Raw genomic sequence first — 16,747 nt, 5'->3', positions numbered from 1 at the left:
GGACATTGCGTTGTGGCCGCAATAACCCAGGTTCGAATCCTGGTCACGGCAATTTTGAAAGTTTTGCCTTACTGCCGTTGCAATAGCGATAGTGCACGAGTACTCGAAATGACAGTGCTCTCTTGATTTTGTCACTCGTGTTCCGCAGGCCGCAGTTTGCACTATCACTTCCTCACCAACACGTAATGTCGCCTCCCAGAGCGCAGACGTCCGCTGCTCTCTGTAGTCGAAAAGGGCAGTTGTTTTGAAGTGCGATGGATGAGCAGCCAGCCCCAGCAGAACAGGAAGCTGTGGCGTGCACTGTTTCTACAAATGCTAGGAACACTGGTGCCCATTGCAGCGCACGTAGCATGGCCGAGCGCTCTATGGCGCTGGTTTAAGGCACCAGTCTCTTCGTAGGCGTCGGTTCGAATCCCAGCGCTGCCAGGGGTTTTGCTGTAGTCGTGTTAACCTGCCGCTTTCTCTTCACGTGTAACCTCCTTGAGCTCACATATGTTTGTTACATGGAGCATTCTAGCTCCGCCTGACAGGTACAGCTATGATACTTTAGTGGTTACGGAAAGCCCAGGTTCGAAACCTGGTCACAGCACGAAAACGTCTCTCGATGCTGTCTCCTTAACTACGACAGCTACAGACAAGTGGCGTCGCTACCATACGGCGGGCACGGCATTTTCTTGTTGTGGATGGCCTAAAGAGACGCTTCCAGTGGGAGAGCAGTGGAAATACATGGCACAGCGATTGCCAAGACACTTACATTTCGGAGTGATCTTTGTACTACAAAGGAAACGTTTCGCCGCTCGTGCTCCAGCGGTAACGTGGCCGAGCGGTCTAAGGCGCTGGTTTTAGGCACCAGTCTCTTCGGAGGCGTGGGTTCGAATCCCACCGTTGCCAATTTTTACGTCTCACTTTTGTGCCGCTGCGGTGTGTTCTCGTGGCGTAGGACGCAGCTCTTGTGACGCGCGTGTTGTGTAGGTAGCGTGGCCGAGCGGTCTAAGGCGCTGGTTTCAGGCACCAGTCTCTTGAGAGGCGTGGGTTCCAACCCCACAGCTGCCAAACGTGTAATGTTTCCTGTGTCGAAGACGGCTGCGCTTATTGCCTGCAAAGAAAACAGCACAACAAGGCGTGAGCTTCTGCTTCGTGAATTGCCGTAGAACAGTGCGTGGTGCAACGACAGGATTTGGAGGCGCCTTTTGCTCTCATCATTGCTGGCGTTCGTCTCCACGAAATGCGTCCGGAGCACGCCGTTCTATAACGCGAGAGAGTGGATTTTTTACAGTTGTCGACAGTTAACCGTGCGTGGTTGCTGTGTTCGCTGGAAGAGCGCTGCCGCCGTTATCCGGTGTGGTCTAGTGGCTAGGATACCTGGCTCTCACCCAGGAGGCCCGGGTTCGATTCCCGGTACCGGAAATGCGCGTTTTTGTTGCTCCTCTTATGCGACTTGTCCCGACTTAGCTCGACTGACGCTACGCTGACGCGTGCAGAAAGCCACGTTAAGTATGATTCGTGGCAACACCTGACGGCGAGAGAGATGCGGCATCTATCCACTTGTTATCCAGCCACATACGGGTACCTGTAGTCAAGAGGCTTGGAGGACTGCAAGATATTGCCACGGAGGTGAATGCAGCTAACCACTGTAGTTAGTGTCCTGACAGCGCAGCAACGTTCATTTGCTCGTATACACGTGATGCGGACCGTGTCTGACACTGCTGTGGCGTACACCTTGGCCTAGGCTTTGCTGTGTATCGCCACTTGCATTCCTGCCAGCTGCTTTCGTGGGTGGCTTCGTGGCCGTGGCCGTGATCGTCTAGTGGTTAGGACATTGCGTTGTGGCCGCAATAACCCAGGTTCGAATCCTGGTCACGGCAATTTTGAAAGTTTTGCCTTACTGCCGTTGCAATAGCGATAGTGCACGAGTACTCGAAATGACAGTGCTCTCTTGATTTTGTCACTCGTGTTCCGCAGGCCGCAGTTTGCACTATCACTTCCTCACCAACACGTAATGTCGCCTCCCAGAGCGCAGACGTCCGCTGCTCTCTGTAGTCGAAAAGGGCAGTTGTTTTGAAGTGCGATGGATGAGCAGCCAGCCCCAGCAGAACAGGAAGCTGTGGCGTGCACTGTTTCTACAAATGCTAGGAACACTGGTGCCCATTGCAGCGCACGTAGCATGGCCGAGCGCTCTATGGCGCTGGTTTAAGGCACCAGTCTCTTCGTAGGCGTCGGTTCGAATCCCAGCGCTGCCAGGGGTTTTGCTGTAGTCGTGTTAACCTGCCGCTTTCTCTTCACGTGTAACCTCCTTGAGCTCACATATGTTTGTTACATGGAGCATTCTAGCTCCGCCTGACAGGTACAGCTATGATACTTTAGTGGTTACGGAAAGCCCAGGTTCGAAACCTGGTCACAGCACGAAAACGTCTCTCGATGCTGTCTCCTTAACTACGACAGCTACAGACAAGTGGCGTCGCTACCATACGGCGGGCACGGCATTTTCTTGTTGTGGATGGCCTAAAGAGACGCTTCCAGTGGGAGAGCAGTGGAAATACATGGCACAGCGATTGCCAAGACACTTACATTTCGGAGTGATCTTTGTACTACAAAGGAAACGTTTCGCCGCTCGTGCTCCAGCGGTAACGTGGCCGAGCGGTCTAAGGCGCTGGTTTTAGGCACCAGTCTCTTCGGAGGCGTGGGTTCGAATCCCACCGTTGCCAATTTTTACGTCTCACTTTTGTGCCGCTGCGGTGTGTTCTCGTGGCGTAGGACGCAGCTCTTGTGACGCGCGTGTTGTGTAGGTAGCGTGGCCGAGCGGTCTAAGGCGCTGGTTTCAGGCACCAGTCTCTTGAGAGGCGTGGGTTCCAACCCCACAGCTGCCAAACGTGTAATGTTTCCTGTGTCGAAGACGGCTGCGCTTATTGCCTGCAAAGAAAACAGCACAACAAGGCGTGAGCTTCTGCTTCGTGAATTGCCGTAGAACAGTGCGTGGTGCAACGACAGGATTTGGAGGCGCCTTTTGCTCTCATCATTGCTGGCGTTCGTCTCCACGAAATGCGTCCGGAGCACGCCGTTCTATAACGCGAGAGAGTGGATTTTTTACAGTTGTCGACAGTTAACCGTGCGTGGTTGCTGCGTTCGCTGGAAGAGCGCTGCCGCCGTTATCCGGTGTGGTCTAGTGGCTAGGATACCTGGCTCTCACCCAGGAGGCCCGGGTTCGATTCCCGGTACCGGAAATGCGCGTTTTTGTTGCTCCTCTTATGCGACTTGTCCCGACTTAGCTCGACTGACGCTACGCTGACGCGTGCAGAAAGCCACGTTAAGTATGATTCGTGGCAACACCTGACGGCGAGAGAGATGCGGCATCTATCCACTTGTTATCCAGCCACATACGGGTACCTGTAGTCAAGAGGCTTGGAGGACTGCAAGATATTGCCACGGAGGTGAATGCAGCTAACCACTGTAGTTAGTGTCCTGACAGCGCAGCAACGTTCATTTGCTCGTATACACGTGATGCGGACCGTGTCTGACACTGCTGTGGCGTACACCTTGGCCTAGGCTTTGCTGTGTATCGCCACTTGCATTCCTGCCAGCTGCTTTCGTGGGTGGCTTCGTGGCCGTGGCCGTGATCGTCTAGTGGTTAGGACATTGCGTTGTGGCCGCAATAACCCAGGTTCGAATCCTGGTCACGGCAATTTTGAAAGTTTTGCCTTACTGCCGTTGCAATAGCGATAGTGCACGAGTACTCGAAATGACAGTGCTCTCTTGATTTTGTCACTCGTGTTCCGCAGGCCGCAGTTTGCACTATCACTTCCTCACCAACACGTAATGTCGCCTCCCAGAGCGCAGACGTCCGCTGCTCTCTGTAGTCGAAAAGGGCAGTTGTTTTGAAGTGCGATGGATGAGCAGCCAGCCCCAGCAGAACAGGAAGCTGTGGCGTGCACTGTTTCTACAAATGCTAGGAACACTGGTGCCCATTGCAGCGCACGTAGCATGGCCGAGCGCTCTATGGCGCTGGTTTAAGGCACCAGTCTCTTCGTAGGCGTCGGTTCGAATCCCAGCGCTGCCAGGGGTTTTGCTGTAGTCGTGTTAACCTGCCGCTTTCTCTTCACGTGTAACCTCCTTGAGCTCACATATGTTTGTTACATGGAGCATTCTAGCTCCGCCTGACAGGTACAGCTATGATACTTTAGTGGTTACGGAAAGCCCAGGTTCGAAACCTGGTCACAGCACGAAAACGTCTCTCGATGCTGTCTCCTTAACTACGACAGCTACAGACAAGTGGCGTCGCTACCATACGGCGGGCACGGCATTTTCTTGTTGTGGATGGCCTAAAGAGACGCTTCCAGTGGGAGAGCAGTGGAAATACATGGCACAGCGATTGCCAAGACACTTACATTTCGGAGTGATCTTTGTACTACAAAGGAAACGTTTCGCCGCTCGTGCTCCAGCGGTAACGTGGCCGAGCGGTCTAAGGCGCTGGTTTTAGGCACCAGTCTCTTCGGAGGCGTGGGTTCGAATCCCACCGTTGCCAATTTTTACGTCTCACTTTTGTGCCGCTGCGGTGTGTTCTCGTGGCGTAGGACGCAGCTCTTGTGACGCGCGTGTTGTGTAGGTAGCGTGGCCGAGCGGTCTAAGGCGCTGGTTTCAGGCACCAGTCTCTTGAGAGGCGTGGGTTCCAACCCCACAGCTGCCAAACGTGTAATGTTTCCTGTGTCGAAGACGGCTGCGCTTATTGCCTGCAAAGAAAACAGCACAACAAGGCGTGAGCTTCTGCTTCGTGAATTGCCGTAGAACAGTGCGTGGTGCAACGACAGGATTTGGAGGCGCCTTTTGCTCTCATCATTGCTGGCGTTCGTCTCCACGAAATGCGTCCGGAGCACGCCGTTCTATAACGCGAGAGAGTGGATTTTTTACAGTTGTCGACAGTTAACCGTGCGTGGTTGCTGCGTTCGCTGGAAGAGCGCTGCCGCCGTTATCCGGTGTGGTCTAGTGGCTAGGATACCTGGCTCTCACCCAGGAGGCCCGGGTTCGATTCCCGGTACCGGAAATGCGCGTTTTTGTTGCTCCTCTTATGCGACTTGTCCCGACTTAGCTCGACTGACGCTACGCTGACGCGTGCAGAAAGCCACGTTAAGTATGATTCGTGGCAACACCTGACGGCGAGAGAGATGCGGCATCTATCCACTTGTTATCCAGCCACATACGGGTACCTGTAGTCAAGAGGCTTGGAGGACTGCAAGATATTGCCACGGAGGTGAATGCAGCTAACCACTGTAGTTAGTGTCCTGACAGCGCAGCAACGTTCATTTGCTCGTATACACGTGATGCGGACCGTGTCTGACACTGCTGTGGCGTACACCTTGGCCTAGGCTTTGCTGTGTATCGCCACTTGCATTCCTGCCAGCTGCTTTCGTGGGTGGCTTCGTGGCCGTGGCCGTGATCGTCTAGTGGTTAGGACATTGCGTTGTGGCCGCAATAACCCAGGTTCGAATCCTGGTCACGGCAATTTTGAAAGTTTTGCCTTACTGCCGTTGCAATAGCGATAGTGCACGAGTACTCGAAATGACAGTGCTCTCTTGATTTTGTCACTCGTGTTCCGCAGGCCGCAGTTTGCACTATCACTTCCTCACCAACACGTAATGTCGCCTCCCAGAGCGCAGACGTCCGCTGCTCTCTGTAGTCGAAAAGGGCAGTTGTTTTGAAGTGCGATGGATGAGCAGCCAGCCCCAGCAGAACAGGAAGCTGTGGCGTGCACTGTTTCTACAAATGCTAGGAACACTGGTGCCCATTGCAGCGCACGTAGCATGGCCGAGCGCTCTATGGCGCTGGTTTAAGGCACCAGTCTCTTCGTAGGCGTCGGTTCGAATCCCAGCGCTGCCAGGGGTTTTGCTGTAGTCGTGTTAACCTGCCGCTTTCTCTTCACGTGTAACCTCCTTGAGCTCACATATGTTTGTTACATGGAGCATTCTAGCTCCGCCTGACAGGTACAGCTATGATACTTTAGTGGTTACGGAAAGCCCAGGTTCGAAACCTGGTCACAGCACGAAAACGTCTCTCGATGCTGTCTCCTTAACTACGACAGCTACAGACAAGTGGCGTCGCTACCATACGGCGGGCACGGCATTTTCTTGTTGTGGATGGCCTAAAGAGACGCTTCCAGTGGGAGAGCAGTGGAAATACATGGCACAGCGATTGCCAAGACACTTACATTTCGGAGTGATCTTTGTACTACAAAGGAAACGTTTCGCCGCTCGTGCTCCAGCGGTAACGTGGCCGAGCGGTCTAAGGCGCTGGTTTTAGGCACCAGTCTCTTCGGAGGCGTGGGTTCGAATCCCACCGTTGCCAATTTTTACGTCTCACTTTTGTGCCGCTGCGGTGTGTTCTCGTGGCGTAGGACGCAGCTCTTGTGACGCGCGTGTTGTGTAGGTAGCGTGGCCGAGCGGTCTAAGGCGCTGGTTTCAGGCACCAGTCTCTTGAGAGGCGTGGGTTCCAACCCCACAGCTGCCAAACGTGTAATGTTTCCTGTGTCGAAGACGGCTGCGCTTATTGCCTGCAAAGAAAACAGCACAACAAGGCGTGAGCTTCTGCTTCGTGAATTGCCGTAGAACAGTGCGTGGTGCAACGACAGGATTTGGAGGCGCCTTTTGCTCTCATCATTGCTGGCGTTCGTCTCCACGAAATGCGTCCGGAGCACGCCGTTCTATAACGCGAGAGAGTGGATTTTTTACAGTTGTCGACAGTTAACCGTGCGTGGTTGCTGTGTTCGCTGGAAGAGCGCTGCCGCCGTTATCCGGTGTGGTCTAGTGGCTAGGATACCTGGCTCTCACCCAGGAGGCCCGGGTTCGATTCCCGGTACCGGAAATGCGCGTTTTTGTTGCTCCTCTTATGCGACTTGTCCCGACTTAGCTCGACTGACGCTACGCTGACGCGTGCAGAAAGCCACGTTAAGTATGATTCGTGGCAACACCTGACGGCGAGAGAGATGCGGCATCTATCCACTTGTTATCCAGCCACATACGGGTACCTGTAGTCAAGAGGCTTGGAGGACTGCAAGATATTGCCACGGAGGTGAATGCAGCTAACCACTGTAGTTAGTGTCCTGACAGCGCAGCAACGTTCATTTGCTCGTATACACGTGATGCGGACCGTGTCTGACACTGCTGTGGCGTACACCTTGGCCTAGGCTTTGCTGTGTATCGCCACTTGCATTCCTGCCAGCTGCTTTCGTGGGTGGCTTCGTGGCCGTGGCCGTGATCGTCTAGTGGTTAGGACATTGCGTTGTGGCCGCAATAACCCAGGTTCGAATCCTGGTCACGGCAATTTTGAAAGTTTTGCCTTACTGCCGTTGCAATAGCGATAGTGCACGAGTACTCGAAATGACAGTGCTCTCTTGATTTTGTCACTCGTGTTCCGCAGGCCGCAGTTTGCACTATCACTTCCTCACCAACACGTAATGTCGCCTCCCAGAGCGCAGACGTCCGCTGCTCTCTGTAGTCGAAAAGGGCAGTTGTTTTGAAGTGCGATGGATGAGCAGCCAGCCCCAGCAGAACAGGAAGCTGTGGCGTGCACTGTTTCTACAAATGCTAGGAACACTGGTGCCCATTGCAGCGCACGTAGCATGGCCGAGCGCTCTATGGCGCTGGTTTAAGGCACCAGTCTCTTCGTAGGCGTCGGTTCGAATCCCAGCGCTGCCAGGGGTTTTGCTGTAGTCGTGTTAACCTGCCGCTTTCTCTTCACGTGTAACCTCCTTGAGCTCACATATGTTTGTTACATGGAGCATTCTAGCTCCGCCTGACAGGTACAGCTATGATACTTTAGTGGTTACGGAAAGCCCAGGTTCGAAACCTGGTCACAGCACGAAAACGTCTCTCGATGCTGTCTCCTTAACTACGACAGCTACAGACAAGTGGCGTCGCTACCATACGGCGGGCACGGCATTTTCTTGTTGTGGATGGCCTAAAGAGACGCTTCCAGTGGGAGAGCAGTGGAAATACATGGCACAGCGATTGCCAAGACACTTACATTTCGGAGTGATCTTTGTACTACAAAGGAAACGTTTCGCCGCTCGTGCTCCAGCGGTAACGTGGCCGAGCGGTCTAAGGCGCTGGTTTTAGGCACCAGTCTCTTCGGAGGCGTGGGTTCGAATCCCACCGTTGCCAATTTTTACGTCTCACTTTTGTGCCGCTGCGGTGTGTTCTCGTGGCGTAGGACGCAGCTCTTGTGACGCGCGTGTTGTGTAGGTAGCGTGGCCGAGCGGTCTAAGGCGCTGGTTTCAGGCACCAGTCTCTTGAGAGGCGTGGGTTCCAACCCCACAGCTGCCAAACGTGTAATGTTTCCTGTGTCGAAGACGGCTGCGCTTATTGCCTGCAAAGAAAACAGCACAACAAGGCGTGAGCTTCTGCTTCGTGAATTGCCGTAGAACAGTGCGTGGTGCAACGACAGGATTTGGAGGCGCCTTTTGCTCTCATCATTGCTGGCGTTCGTCTCCACGAAATGCGTCCGGAGCACGCCGTTCTATAACGCGAGAGAGTGGATTTTTTACAGTTGTCGACAGTTAACCGTGCGTGGTTGCTGCGTTCGCTGGAAGAGCGCTGCCGCCGTTATCCGGTGTGGTCTAGTGGCTAGGATACCTGGCTCTCACCCAGGAGGCCCGGGTTCGATTCCCGGTACCGGAAATGCGCGTTTTTGTTGCTCCTCTTATGCGACTTGTCCCGACTTAGCTCGACTGACGCTACGCTGACGCGTGCAGAAAGCCACGTTAAGTATGATTCGTGGCAACACCTGACGGCGAGAGAGATGCGGCATCTATCCACTTGTTATCCAGCCACATACGGGTACCTGTAGTCAAGAGGCTTGGAGGACTGCAAGATATTGCCACGGAGGTGAATGCAGCTAACCACTGTAGTTAGTGTCCTGACAGCGCAGCAACGTTCATTTGCTCGTATACACGTGATGCGGACCGTGTCTGACACTGCTGTGGCGTACACCTTGGCCTAGGCTTTGCTGTGTATCGCCACTTGCATTCCTGCCAGCTGCTTTCGTGGGTGGCTTCGTGGCCGTGGCCGTGATCGTCTAGTGGTTAGGACATTGCGTTGTGGCCGCAATAACCCAGGTTCGAATCCTGGTCACGGCAATTTTGAAAGTTTTGCCTTACTGCCGTTGCAATAGCGATAGTGCACGAGTACTCGAAATGACAGTGCTCTCTTGATTTTGTCACTCGTGTTCCGCAGGCCGCAGTTTGCACTATCACTTCCTCACCAACACGTAATGTCGCCTCCCAGAGCGCAGACGTCCGCTGCTCTCTGTAGTCGAAAAGGGCAGTTGTTTTGAAGTGCGATGGATGAGCAGCCAGCCCCAGCAGAACAGGAAGCTGTGGCGTGCACTGTTTCTACAAATGCTAGGAACACTGGTGCCCATTGCAGCGCACGTAGCATGGCCGAGCGCTCTATGGCGCTGGTTTAAGGCACCAGTCTCTTCGTAGGCGTCGGTTCGAATCCCAGCGCTGCCAGGGGTTTTGCTGTAGTCGTGTTAACCTGCCGCTTTCTCTTCACGTGTAACCTCCTTGAGCTCACATATGTTTGTTACATGGAGCATTCTAGCTCCGCCTGACAGGTACAGCTATGATACTTTAGTGGTTACGGAAAGCCCAGGTTCGAAACCTGGTCACAGCACGAAAACGTCTCTCGATGCTGTCTCCTTAACTACGACAGCTACAGACAAGTGGCGTCGCTACCATACGGCGGGCACGGCATTTTCTTGTTGTGGATGGCCTAAAGAGACGCTTCCAGTGGGAGAGCAGTGGAAATACATGGCACAGCGATTGCCAAGACACTTACATTTCGGAGTGATCTTTGTACTACAAAGGAAACGTTTCGCCGCTCGTGCTCCAGCGGTAACGTGGCCGAGCGGTCTAAGGCGCTGGTTTTAGGCACCAGTCTCTTCGGAGGCGTGGGTTCGAATCCCACCGTTGCCAATTTTTACGTCTCACTTTTGTGCCGCTGCGGTGTGTTCTCGTGGCGTAGGACGCAGCTCTTGTGACGCGCGTGTTGTGTAGGTAGCGTGGCCGAGCGGTCTAAGGCGCTGGTTTCAGGCACCAGTCTCTTGAGAGGCGTGGGTTCCAACCCCACAGCTGCCAAACGTGTAATGTTTCCTGTGTCGAAGACGGCTGCGCTTATTGCCTGCAAAGAAAACAGCACAACAAGGCGTGAGCTTCTGCTTCGTGAATTGCCGTAGAACAGTGCGTGGTGCAACGACAGGATTTGGAGGCGCCTTTTGCTCTCATCATTGCTGGCGTTCGTCTCCACGAAATGCGTCCGGAGCACGCCGTTCTATAACGCGAGAGAGTGGATTTTTTACAGTTGTCGACAGTTAACCGTGCGTGGTTGCTGCGTTCGCTGGAAGAGCGCTGCCGCCGTTATCCGGTGTGGTCTAGTGGCTAGGATACCTGGCTCTCACCCAGGAGGCCCGGGTTCGATTCCCGGTACCGGAAATGCGCGTTTTTGTTGCTCCTCTTATGCGACTTGTCCCGACTTAGCTCGACTGACGCTACGCTGACGCGTGCAGAAAGCCACGTTAAGTATGATTCGTGGCAACACCTGACGGCGAGAGAGATGCGGCATCTATCCACTTGTTATCCAGCCACATACGGGTACCTGTAGTCAAGAGGCTTGGAGGACTGCAAGATATTGCCACGGAGGTGAATGCAGCTAACCACTGTAGTTAGTGTCCTGACAGCGCAGCAACGTTCATTTGCTCGTATACACGTGATGCGGACCGTGTCTGACACTGCTGTGGCGTACACCTTGGCCTAGGCTTTGCTGTGTATCGCCACTTGCATTCCTGCCAGCTGCTTTCGTGGGTGGCTTCGTGGCCGTGGCCGTGATCGTCTAGTGGTTAGGACATTGCGTTGTGGCCGCAATAACCCAGGTTCGAATCCTGGTCACGGCAATTTTGAAAGTTTTGCCTTACTGCCGTTGCAATAGCGATAGTGCACGAGTACTCGAAATGACAGTGCTCTCTTGATTTTGTCACTCGTGTTCCGCAGGCCGCAGTTTGCACTATCACTTCCTCACCAACACGTAATGTCGCCTCCCAGAGCGCAGACGTCCGCTGCTCTCTGTAGTCGAAAAGGGCAGTTGTTTTGAAGTGCGATGGATGAGCAGCCAGCCCCAGCAGAACAGGAAGCTGTGGCGTGCACTGTTTCTACAAATGCTAGGAACACTGGTGCCCATTGCAGCGCACGTAGCATGGCCGAGCGCTCTATGGCGCTGGTTTAAGGCACCAGTCTCTTCGTAGGCGTCGGTTCGAATCCCAGCGCTGCCAGGGGTTTTGCTGTAGTCGTGTTAACCTGCCGCTTTCTCTTCACGTGTAACCTCCTTGAGCTCACATATGTTTGTTACATGGAGCATTCTAGCTCCGCCTGACAGGTACAGCTATGATACTTTAGTGGTTACGGAAAGCCCAGGTTCGAAACCTGGTCACAGCACGAAAACGTCTCTCGATGCTGTCTCCTTAACTACGACAGCTACAGACAAGTGGCGTCGCTACCATACGGCGGGCACGGCATTTTCTTGTTGTGGATGGCCTAAAGAGACGCTTCCAGTGGGAGAGCAGTGGAAATACATGGCACAGCGATTGCCAAGACACTTACATTTCGGAGTGATCTTTGTACTACAAAGGAAACGTTTCGCCGCTCGTGCTCCAGCGGTAACGTGGCCGAGCGGTCTAAGGCGCTGGTTTTAGGCACCAGTCTCTTCGGAGGCGTGGGTTCGAATCCCACCGTTGCCAATTTTTACGTCTCACTTTTGTGCCGCTGCGGTGTGTTCTCGTGGCGTAGGACGCAGCTCTTGTGACGCGCGTGTTGTGTAGGTAGCGTGGCCGAGCGGTCTAAGGCGCTGGTTTCAGGCACCAGTCTCTTGAGAGGCGTGGGTTCCAACCCCACAGCTGCCAAACGTGTAATGTTTCCTGTGTCGAAGACGGCTGCGCTTATTGCCTGCAAAGAAAACAGCACAACAAGGCGTGAGCTTCTGCTTCGTGAATTGCCGTAGAACAGTGCGTGGTGCAACGACAGGATTTGGAGGCGCCTTTTGCTCTCATCATTGCTGGCGTTCGTCTCCACGAAATGCGTCCGGAGCACGCCGTTCTATAACGCGAGAGAGTGGATTTTTTACAGTTGTCGACAGTTAACCGTGCGTGGTTGCTGCGTTCGCTGGAAAGCTCGACTGACGCTACGCTGACGCGTGCAGAAAGCCACGTTAAGTATGATTCGTGGCAACACCTGACGGCGAGAGAGATGCGGCATCTATCCACTTGTTATCCAGCCACATACGGGTACCTGTAGTCAAGAGGCTTGGAGGACTGCAAGATATTGCCACGGAGGTGAATGCAGCTAACCACTGTAGTTAGTGTCCTGACAGCGCAGCAACGTTCATTTGCTCGTATACACGTGATGCGGACCGTGTCTGACACTGCTGTGGCGTACACCTTGGCCTAGGCTTTGCTGTGTATCGCCACTTGCATTCCTGCCAGCTGCTTTCGTGGGTGGCTTCGTGGCCGTGGCCGTGATCGTCTAGTGGTTAGGACATTGCGTTGTGGCCGCAATAACCCAGGTTCGAATCCTGGTCACGGCAATTTTGAAAGTTTTGCCTTACTGCCGTTGCAATAGCGATAGTGCACGAGTACTCGAAATGACAGTGCTCTCTTGATTTTGTCACTCGTGTTCCGCAGGCCGCAGTTTGCACTATCACTTCCTCACCAACACGTAATGTCGCCTCCCAGAGCGCAGACGTCCGCTGCTCTCTGTAGTCGAAAAGGGCAGTTGTTTTGAAGTGCGATGGATGAGCAGCCAGCCCCAGCAGAACAGGAAGCTGTGGCGTGCACTGTTTCTACAAATGCTAGGAACACTGGTGCCCATTGCAGCGCACGTAGCATGGCCGAGCGCTCTATGGCGCTGGTTTAAGGCACCAGTCTCTTCGTAGGCGTCGGTTCGAATCCCAGCGCTGCCAGGGGTTTTGCTGTAGTCGTGTTAACCTGCCGCTTTCTCTTCACGTGTAACCTCCTTGAGCTCACATATGTTTGTTACATGGAGCATTCTAGCTCCGCCTGACAGGTACAGCTATGATACTTTAGTGGTTACGGAAAGCCCAGGTTCGAAACCTGGTCACAGCACGAAAACGTCTCTCGATGCTGTCTCCTTAACTACGACAGCTACAGACAAGTGGCGTCGCTACCATACGGCGGGCACGGCATTTTCTTGTTGTGGATGGCCTAAAGAGACGCTTCCAGTGGGAGAGCAGTGGAAATACATGGCACAGCGATTGCCAAGACACTTACATTTCGGAGTGATCTTTGTACTACAAAGGAAACGTTTCGCCGCTCGTGCTCCAGCGGTAACGTGGCCGAGCGGTCTAAGGCGCTGGTTTTAGGCACCAGTCTCTTCGGAGGCGTGGGTTCGAATCCCACCGTTGCCAATTTTTACGTCTCACTTTTGTGCCGCTGCGGTGTGTTCTCGTGGCGTAGGACGCAGCTCTTGTGACGCGCGTGTTGTGTAGGTAGCGTGGCCGAGCGGTCTAAGGCGCTGGTTTCAGGCACCAGTCTCTTGAGAGGCGTGGGTTCCAACCCCACAGCTGCCAAACGTGTAATGTTTCCTGTGTCGAAGACGGCTGCGCTTATTGCCTGCAAAGAAAACAGCACAACAAGGCGTGAGCTTCTGCTTCGTGAATTGCCGTAGAACAGTGCGTGGTGCAACGACAGGATTTGGAGGCGCCTTTTGCTCTCATCATTGCTGGCGTTCGTCTCCACGAAATGCGTCCGGAGCACGCCGTTCTATAACGCGAGAGAGTGGATTTTTTACAGTTGTCGACAGTTAACCGTGCGTGGTTGCTGCGTTCGCTGGAAGAGCGCTGCCGCCGTTATCCGGTGTGGTCTAGTGGCTAGGATACCTGGCTCTCACCCAGGAGGCCCGGGTTCGATTCCCGGTACCGGAAATGCGCGTTTTTGTTGCTCCTCTTATGCGACTTGTCCCGACTTAGCTCGACTGACGCTACGCTGACGCGTGCAGAAAGCCACGTTAAGTATGATTCGTGGCAACACCTGACGGCGAGAGAGATGCGGCATCTATCCACTTGTTATCCAGCCACATACGGGTACCTGTAGTCAAGAGGCTTGGAGGACTGCAAGATATTGCCACGGAGGTGAATGCAGCTAACCACTGTAGTTAGTGTCCTGACAGCGCAGCAACGTTCATTTGCTCGTATACACGTGATGCGGACCGTGTCTGACACTGCTGTGGCGTACACCTTGGCCTAGGCTTTGCTGTGTATCGCCACTTGCATTCCTGCCAGCTGCTTTCGTGGGTGGCTTCGTGGCCGTGGCCGTGATCGTCTAGTGGTTAGGACATTGCGTTGTGGCCGCAATAACCCAGGTTCGAATCCTGGTCACGGCAATTTTGAAAGTTTTGCCTTACTGCCGTTGCAATAGCGATAGTGCACGAGTACTCGAAATGACAGTGCTCTCTTGATTTTGTCACTCGTGTTCCGCAGGCCGCAGTTTGCACTATCACTTCCTCACCAACACGTAATGTCGCCTCCCAGAGCGCAGACGTCCGCTGCTCTCTGTAGTCGAAAAGGGCAGTTGTTTTGAAGTGCGATGGATGAGCAGCCAGCCCCAGCAGAACAGGAAGCTGTGGCGTGCACTGTTTCTACAAATGCTAGGAACACTGGTGCCCATTGCAGCGCACGTAGCATGGCCGAGCGCTCTATGGCGCTGGTTTAAGGCACCAGTCTCTTCGTAGGCGTCGGTTCGAATCCCAGCGCTGCCAGGGGTTTTGCTGTAGTCGTGTTAACCTGCCGCTTTCTCTTCACGTGTAACCTCCTTGAGCTCACATATGTTTGTTACATGGAGCATTCTAGCTCCGCCTGACAGGTACAGCTATGATACTTTAGTGGTTACGGAAAGCCCAGGTTCGAAACCTGGTCACAGCACGAAAACGTCTCTCGATGCTGTCTCCTTAACTACGACAGCTACAGACAAGTGGCGTCGCTACCATACGGCGGGCACGGCATTTTCTTGTTGTGGATGGCCTAAAGAGACGCTTCCAGTGGGAGAGCAGTGGAAATACATGGCACAGCGATTGCCAAGACACTTACATTTCGGAGTGATCTTTGTACTACAAAGGAAACGTTTCGCCGCTCGTGCTCCAGCGGTAACGTGGCCGAGCGGTCTAAGGCGCTGGTTTTAGGCACCAGTCTCTTCGGAGGCGTGGGTTCGAATCCCACCGTTGCCAATTTTTACGTCTCACTTTTGTGCCGCTGCGGTGTGTTCTCGTGGCGTAGGACGCAGCTCTTGTGACGCGCGTGTTGTGTAGGTAGCGTGGCCGAGCGGTCTAAGGCGCTGGTTTCAGGCACCAGTCTCTTGAGAGGCGTGGGTTCCAACCCCACAGCTGCCAAACGTGTAATGTTTCCTGTGTCGAAGACGGCTGCGCTTATTGCCTGCAAAGAAAACAGCACAACAAGGCGTGAGCTTCTGCTTCGTGAATTGCCGTAGAACAGTGCGTGGTGCAACGACAGGATTTGGAGGCGCCTTTTGCTCTCATCATTGCTGGCGTTCGTCTCCACGAAATGCGTCCGGAGCACGCCGTTCTATAACGCGAGAGAGTGGATTTTTTACAGTTGTCGACAGTTAACCGTGCGTGGTTGCTGCGTTCGCTGGAAAGCTCGACTGACGCTACGCTGACGCGTGCAGAAAGCCACGTTAAGTATGATTCGTGGCAACACCTGACGGCGAGAGAGATGCGGCATCTATCCACTTGTTATCCAGCCACATACGGGTACCTGTAGTCAAGAGGCTTGGAGGACTGCAAGATATTGCCACGGAGGTGAATGCAGCTAACCACTGTAGTTAGTGTCCTGACAGCGCAGCAACGTTCATTTGCTCGTATACACGTGATGCGGACCGTGTCTGACACTGCTGTGGCGTACACCTTGGCCTAGGCTTTGCTGTGTATCGCCACTTGCATTCCTGCCAGCTGCTTTCGTGGGTGGCTTCGTGGCCGTGGCCGTGATCGTCTAGTGGTTAGGACATTGCGTTGTGGCCGCAATAACCCAGGTTCGAATCCTGGTCACGGCAATTTTGAAAGTTTTGCCTTACTGCCGTTGCAATAGCGATAGTGCACGAGTACTCGAAATGACAGTGCTCTCTTGATTTTGTCACTCGTGTTCCGCAGGCCGCAGTTTGCACTATCACTTCCTCACCAACACGTAATGTCGCCTCCCAGAGCGCAGACGTCCGCTGCTCTCTGTAGTCGAAAAGGGCAGTTGTTTTGAAGTGCGATGGATGAGCAGCCAGCCCCAGCAGAACAGGAAGCTGTGGCGTGCACTGTTTCTACAAATGCTAGGAACACTGGTGCCCATTGCAGCGCACGTAGCATGGCCGAGCGCTCTATGGCGCTGGTTTAAGGCACCAGTCTCTTCGTAGGCGTCGGTTCGAATCCCAGCGCTGCCAGGGGTTTTGCTGTAGTCGTGTTAACCTGCCGCTTTCTCTTCACGTGTAACCTCCTTGAGCTCACATATGTTTGTTACATGGAGCATTCTAGCTCCGCCTGACAGGTACAGCTATGATACTTTAGTGGTTACGGAAAGCCCAGGTTCGAAACCTGGTCACAGCACGAAAACGTCTCTCGATGCTGTCTCCTTAACTACGACAGCTACAGACAAGTGGCGTCGCTACCATACGGCGGGCACGGCATTTTCTTGTTGTGGAT

General features: G+C 53.9%; 34 non-coding genes across 34 annotated transcripts; all 34 read left to right on the top strand.

The window, feature by feature from the left end:
- The first annotated feature begins 809 nt into the window (after positions 1-809).
- On the top strand, positions 810-891 carry Trnal-uag (transfer RNA leucine (anticodon UAG)). The gene has a single exon. It is a non-coding gene; the product is annotated as a tRNA-Leu (tRNA).
- An 80-nt stretch (positions 892-971) lies between these two features.
- Positions 972-1,053, top strand: Trnal-cag (transfer RNA leucine (anticodon CAG)). Its single transcript has one exon. It is a non-coding gene; the product is annotated as a tRNA-Leu (tRNA).
- Positions 1,054-1,335: 282 nt separating this feature from the next.
- Trnae-cuc (transfer RNA glutamic acid (anticodon CUC)) lies at positions 1,336-1,407 on the top strand. Its single transcript has one exon. It is a non-coding gene; the product is annotated as a tRNA-Glu (tRNA).
- A 386-nt stretch (positions 1,408-1,793) lies between these two features.
- Positions 1,794-1,865, top strand: Trnah-gug (transfer RNA histidin (anticodon GUG)). Its single transcript has one exon. It is a non-coding gene; the product is annotated as a tRNA-His (tRNA).
- Positions 1,866-2,623: 758 nt separating this feature from the next.
- Trnal-uag (transfer RNA leucine (anticodon UAG)) lies at positions 2,624-2,705 on the top strand. Its single transcript has one exon. It is a non-coding gene; the product is annotated as a tRNA-Leu (tRNA).
- An 80-nt stretch (positions 2,706-2,785) lies between these two features.
- Trnal-cag (transfer RNA leucine (anticodon CAG)) lies at positions 2,786-2,867 on the top strand. The gene has a single exon. It is a non-coding gene; the product is annotated as a tRNA-Leu (tRNA).
- A 282-nt stretch (positions 2,868-3,149) lies between these two features.
- Trnae-cuc (transfer RNA glutamic acid (anticodon CUC)) lies at positions 3,150-3,221 on the top strand. The gene has a single exon. It is a non-coding gene; the product is annotated as a tRNA-Glu (tRNA).
- A 386-nt stretch (positions 3,222-3,607) lies between these two features.
- Trnah-gug (transfer RNA histidin (anticodon GUG)) lies at positions 3,608-3,679 on the top strand. Its single transcript has one exon. It is a non-coding gene; the product is annotated as a tRNA-His (tRNA).
- Positions 3,680-4,437: 758 nt separating this feature from the next.
- On the top strand, positions 4,438-4,519 carry Trnal-uag (transfer RNA leucine (anticodon UAG)). Its single transcript has one exon. It is a non-coding gene; the product is annotated as a tRNA-Leu (tRNA).
- Positions 4,520-4,599: 80 nt separating this feature from the next.
- Positions 4,600-4,681, top strand: Trnal-cag (transfer RNA leucine (anticodon CAG)). Its single transcript has one exon. It is a non-coding gene; the product is annotated as a tRNA-Leu (tRNA).
- Positions 4,682-4,963: 282 nt separating this feature from the next.
- Positions 4,964-5,035, top strand: Trnae-cuc (transfer RNA glutamic acid (anticodon CUC)). The gene has a single exon. It is a non-coding gene; the product is annotated as a tRNA-Glu (tRNA).
- Positions 5,036-5,421: 386 nt separating this feature from the next.
- On the top strand, positions 5,422-5,493 carry Trnah-gug (transfer RNA histidin (anticodon GUG)). Its single transcript has one exon. It is a non-coding gene; the product is annotated as a tRNA-His (tRNA).
- Positions 5,494-6,251: 758 nt separating this feature from the next.
- Positions 6,252-6,333, top strand: Trnal-uag (transfer RNA leucine (anticodon UAG)). The gene has a single exon. It is a non-coding gene; the product is annotated as a tRNA-Leu (tRNA).
- Positions 6,334-6,413: 80 nt separating this feature from the next.
- Positions 6,414-6,495, top strand: Trnal-cag (transfer RNA leucine (anticodon CAG)). Its single transcript has one exon. It is a non-coding gene; the product is annotated as a tRNA-Leu (tRNA).
- Positions 6,496-6,777: 282 nt separating this feature from the next.
- Trnae-cuc (transfer RNA glutamic acid (anticodon CUC)) lies at positions 6,778-6,849 on the top strand. The gene has a single exon. It is a non-coding gene; the product is annotated as a tRNA-Glu (tRNA).
- Positions 6,850-7,235: 386 nt separating this feature from the next.
- On the top strand, positions 7,236-7,307 carry Trnah-gug (transfer RNA histidin (anticodon GUG)). Its single transcript has one exon. It is a non-coding gene; the product is annotated as a tRNA-His (tRNA).
- Positions 7,308-8,065: 758 nt separating this feature from the next.
- Trnal-uag (transfer RNA leucine (anticodon UAG)) lies at positions 8,066-8,147 on the top strand. The gene has a single exon. It is a non-coding gene; the product is annotated as a tRNA-Leu (tRNA).
- An 80-nt stretch (positions 8,148-8,227) lies between these two features.
- On the top strand, positions 8,228-8,309 carry Trnal-cag (transfer RNA leucine (anticodon CAG)). Its single transcript has one exon. It is a non-coding gene; the product is annotated as a tRNA-Leu (tRNA).
- Positions 8,310-8,591: 282 nt separating this feature from the next.
- Positions 8,592-8,663, top strand: Trnae-cuc (transfer RNA glutamic acid (anticodon CUC)). Its single transcript has one exon. It is a non-coding gene; the product is annotated as a tRNA-Glu (tRNA).
- A 386-nt stretch (positions 8,664-9,049) lies between these two features.
- Positions 9,050-9,121, top strand: Trnah-gug (transfer RNA histidin (anticodon GUG)). The gene has a single exon. It is a non-coding gene; the product is annotated as a tRNA-His (tRNA).
- Positions 9,122-9,879: 758 nt separating this feature from the next.
- Positions 9,880-9,961, top strand: Trnal-uag (transfer RNA leucine (anticodon UAG)). The gene has a single exon. It is a non-coding gene; the product is annotated as a tRNA-Leu (tRNA).
- An 80-nt stretch (positions 9,962-10,041) lies between these two features.
- Positions 10,042-10,123, top strand: Trnal-cag (transfer RNA leucine (anticodon CAG)). The gene has a single exon. It is a non-coding gene; the product is annotated as a tRNA-Leu (tRNA).
- A 282-nt stretch (positions 10,124-10,405) lies between these two features.
- On the top strand, positions 10,406-10,477 carry Trnae-cuc (transfer RNA glutamic acid (anticodon CUC)). The gene has a single exon. It is a non-coding gene; the product is annotated as a tRNA-Glu (tRNA).
- A 386-nt stretch (positions 10,478-10,863) lies between these two features.
- Trnah-gug (transfer RNA histidin (anticodon GUG)) lies at positions 10,864-10,935 on the top strand. Its single transcript has one exon. It is a non-coding gene; the product is annotated as a tRNA-His (tRNA).
- A 758-nt stretch (positions 10,936-11,693) lies between these two features.
- Trnal-uag (transfer RNA leucine (anticodon UAG)) lies at positions 11,694-11,775 on the top strand. Its single transcript has one exon. It is a non-coding gene; the product is annotated as a tRNA-Leu (tRNA).
- An 80-nt stretch (positions 11,776-11,855) lies between these two features.
- Positions 11,856-11,937, top strand: Trnal-cag (transfer RNA leucine (anticodon CAG)). Its single transcript has one exon. It is a non-coding gene; the product is annotated as a tRNA-Leu (tRNA).
- A 608-nt stretch (positions 11,938-12,545) lies between these two features.
- On the top strand, positions 12,546-12,617 carry Trnah-gug (transfer RNA histidin (anticodon GUG)). The gene has a single exon. It is a non-coding gene; the product is annotated as a tRNA-His (tRNA).
- Positions 12,618-13,375: 758 nt separating this feature from the next.
- Trnal-uag (transfer RNA leucine (anticodon UAG)) lies at positions 13,376-13,457 on the top strand. The gene has a single exon. It is a non-coding gene; the product is annotated as a tRNA-Leu (tRNA).
- An 80-nt stretch (positions 13,458-13,537) lies between these two features.
- Positions 13,538-13,619, top strand: Trnal-cag (transfer RNA leucine (anticodon CAG)). The gene has a single exon. It is a non-coding gene; the product is annotated as a tRNA-Leu (tRNA).
- A 282-nt stretch (positions 13,620-13,901) lies between these two features.
- Trnae-cuc (transfer RNA glutamic acid (anticodon CUC)) lies at positions 13,902-13,973 on the top strand. Its single transcript has one exon. It is a non-coding gene; the product is annotated as a tRNA-Glu (tRNA).
- A 386-nt stretch (positions 13,974-14,359) lies between these two features.
- On the top strand, positions 14,360-14,431 carry Trnah-gug (transfer RNA histidin (anticodon GUG)). Its single transcript has one exon. It is a non-coding gene; the product is annotated as a tRNA-His (tRNA).
- A 758-nt stretch (positions 14,432-15,189) lies between these two features.
- Trnal-uag (transfer RNA leucine (anticodon UAG)) lies at positions 15,190-15,271 on the top strand. Its single transcript has one exon. It is a non-coding gene; the product is annotated as a tRNA-Leu (tRNA).
- Positions 15,272-15,351: 80 nt separating this feature from the next.
- Trnal-cag (transfer RNA leucine (anticodon CAG)) lies at positions 15,352-15,433 on the top strand. The gene has a single exon. It is a non-coding gene; the product is annotated as a tRNA-Leu (tRNA).
- A 608-nt stretch (positions 15,434-16,041) lies between these two features.
- On the top strand, positions 16,042-16,113 carry Trnah-gug (transfer RNA histidin (anticodon GUG)). Its single transcript has one exon. It is a non-coding gene; the product is annotated as a tRNA-His (tRNA).
- The last annotated feature ends 634 nt before the right edge of the window (positions 16,114-16,747 follow it).

This window comes from Schistocerca nitens, chromosome 1, assembly GCF_023898315.1.
Source record: "Schistocerca nitens isolate TAMUIC-IGC-003100 chromosome 1, iqSchNite1.1, whole genome shotgun sequence".
In the NCBI taxonomy this organism is placed as follows: domain Eukaryota; kingdom Metazoa; phylum Arthropoda; class Insecta; order Orthoptera; family Acrididae; genus Schistocerca; species Schistocerca nitens.
The sequence above is the reverse complement of the archived record's forward strand: the minus strand, read 5'-3'. Positions and strand labels throughout refer to the sequence as shown.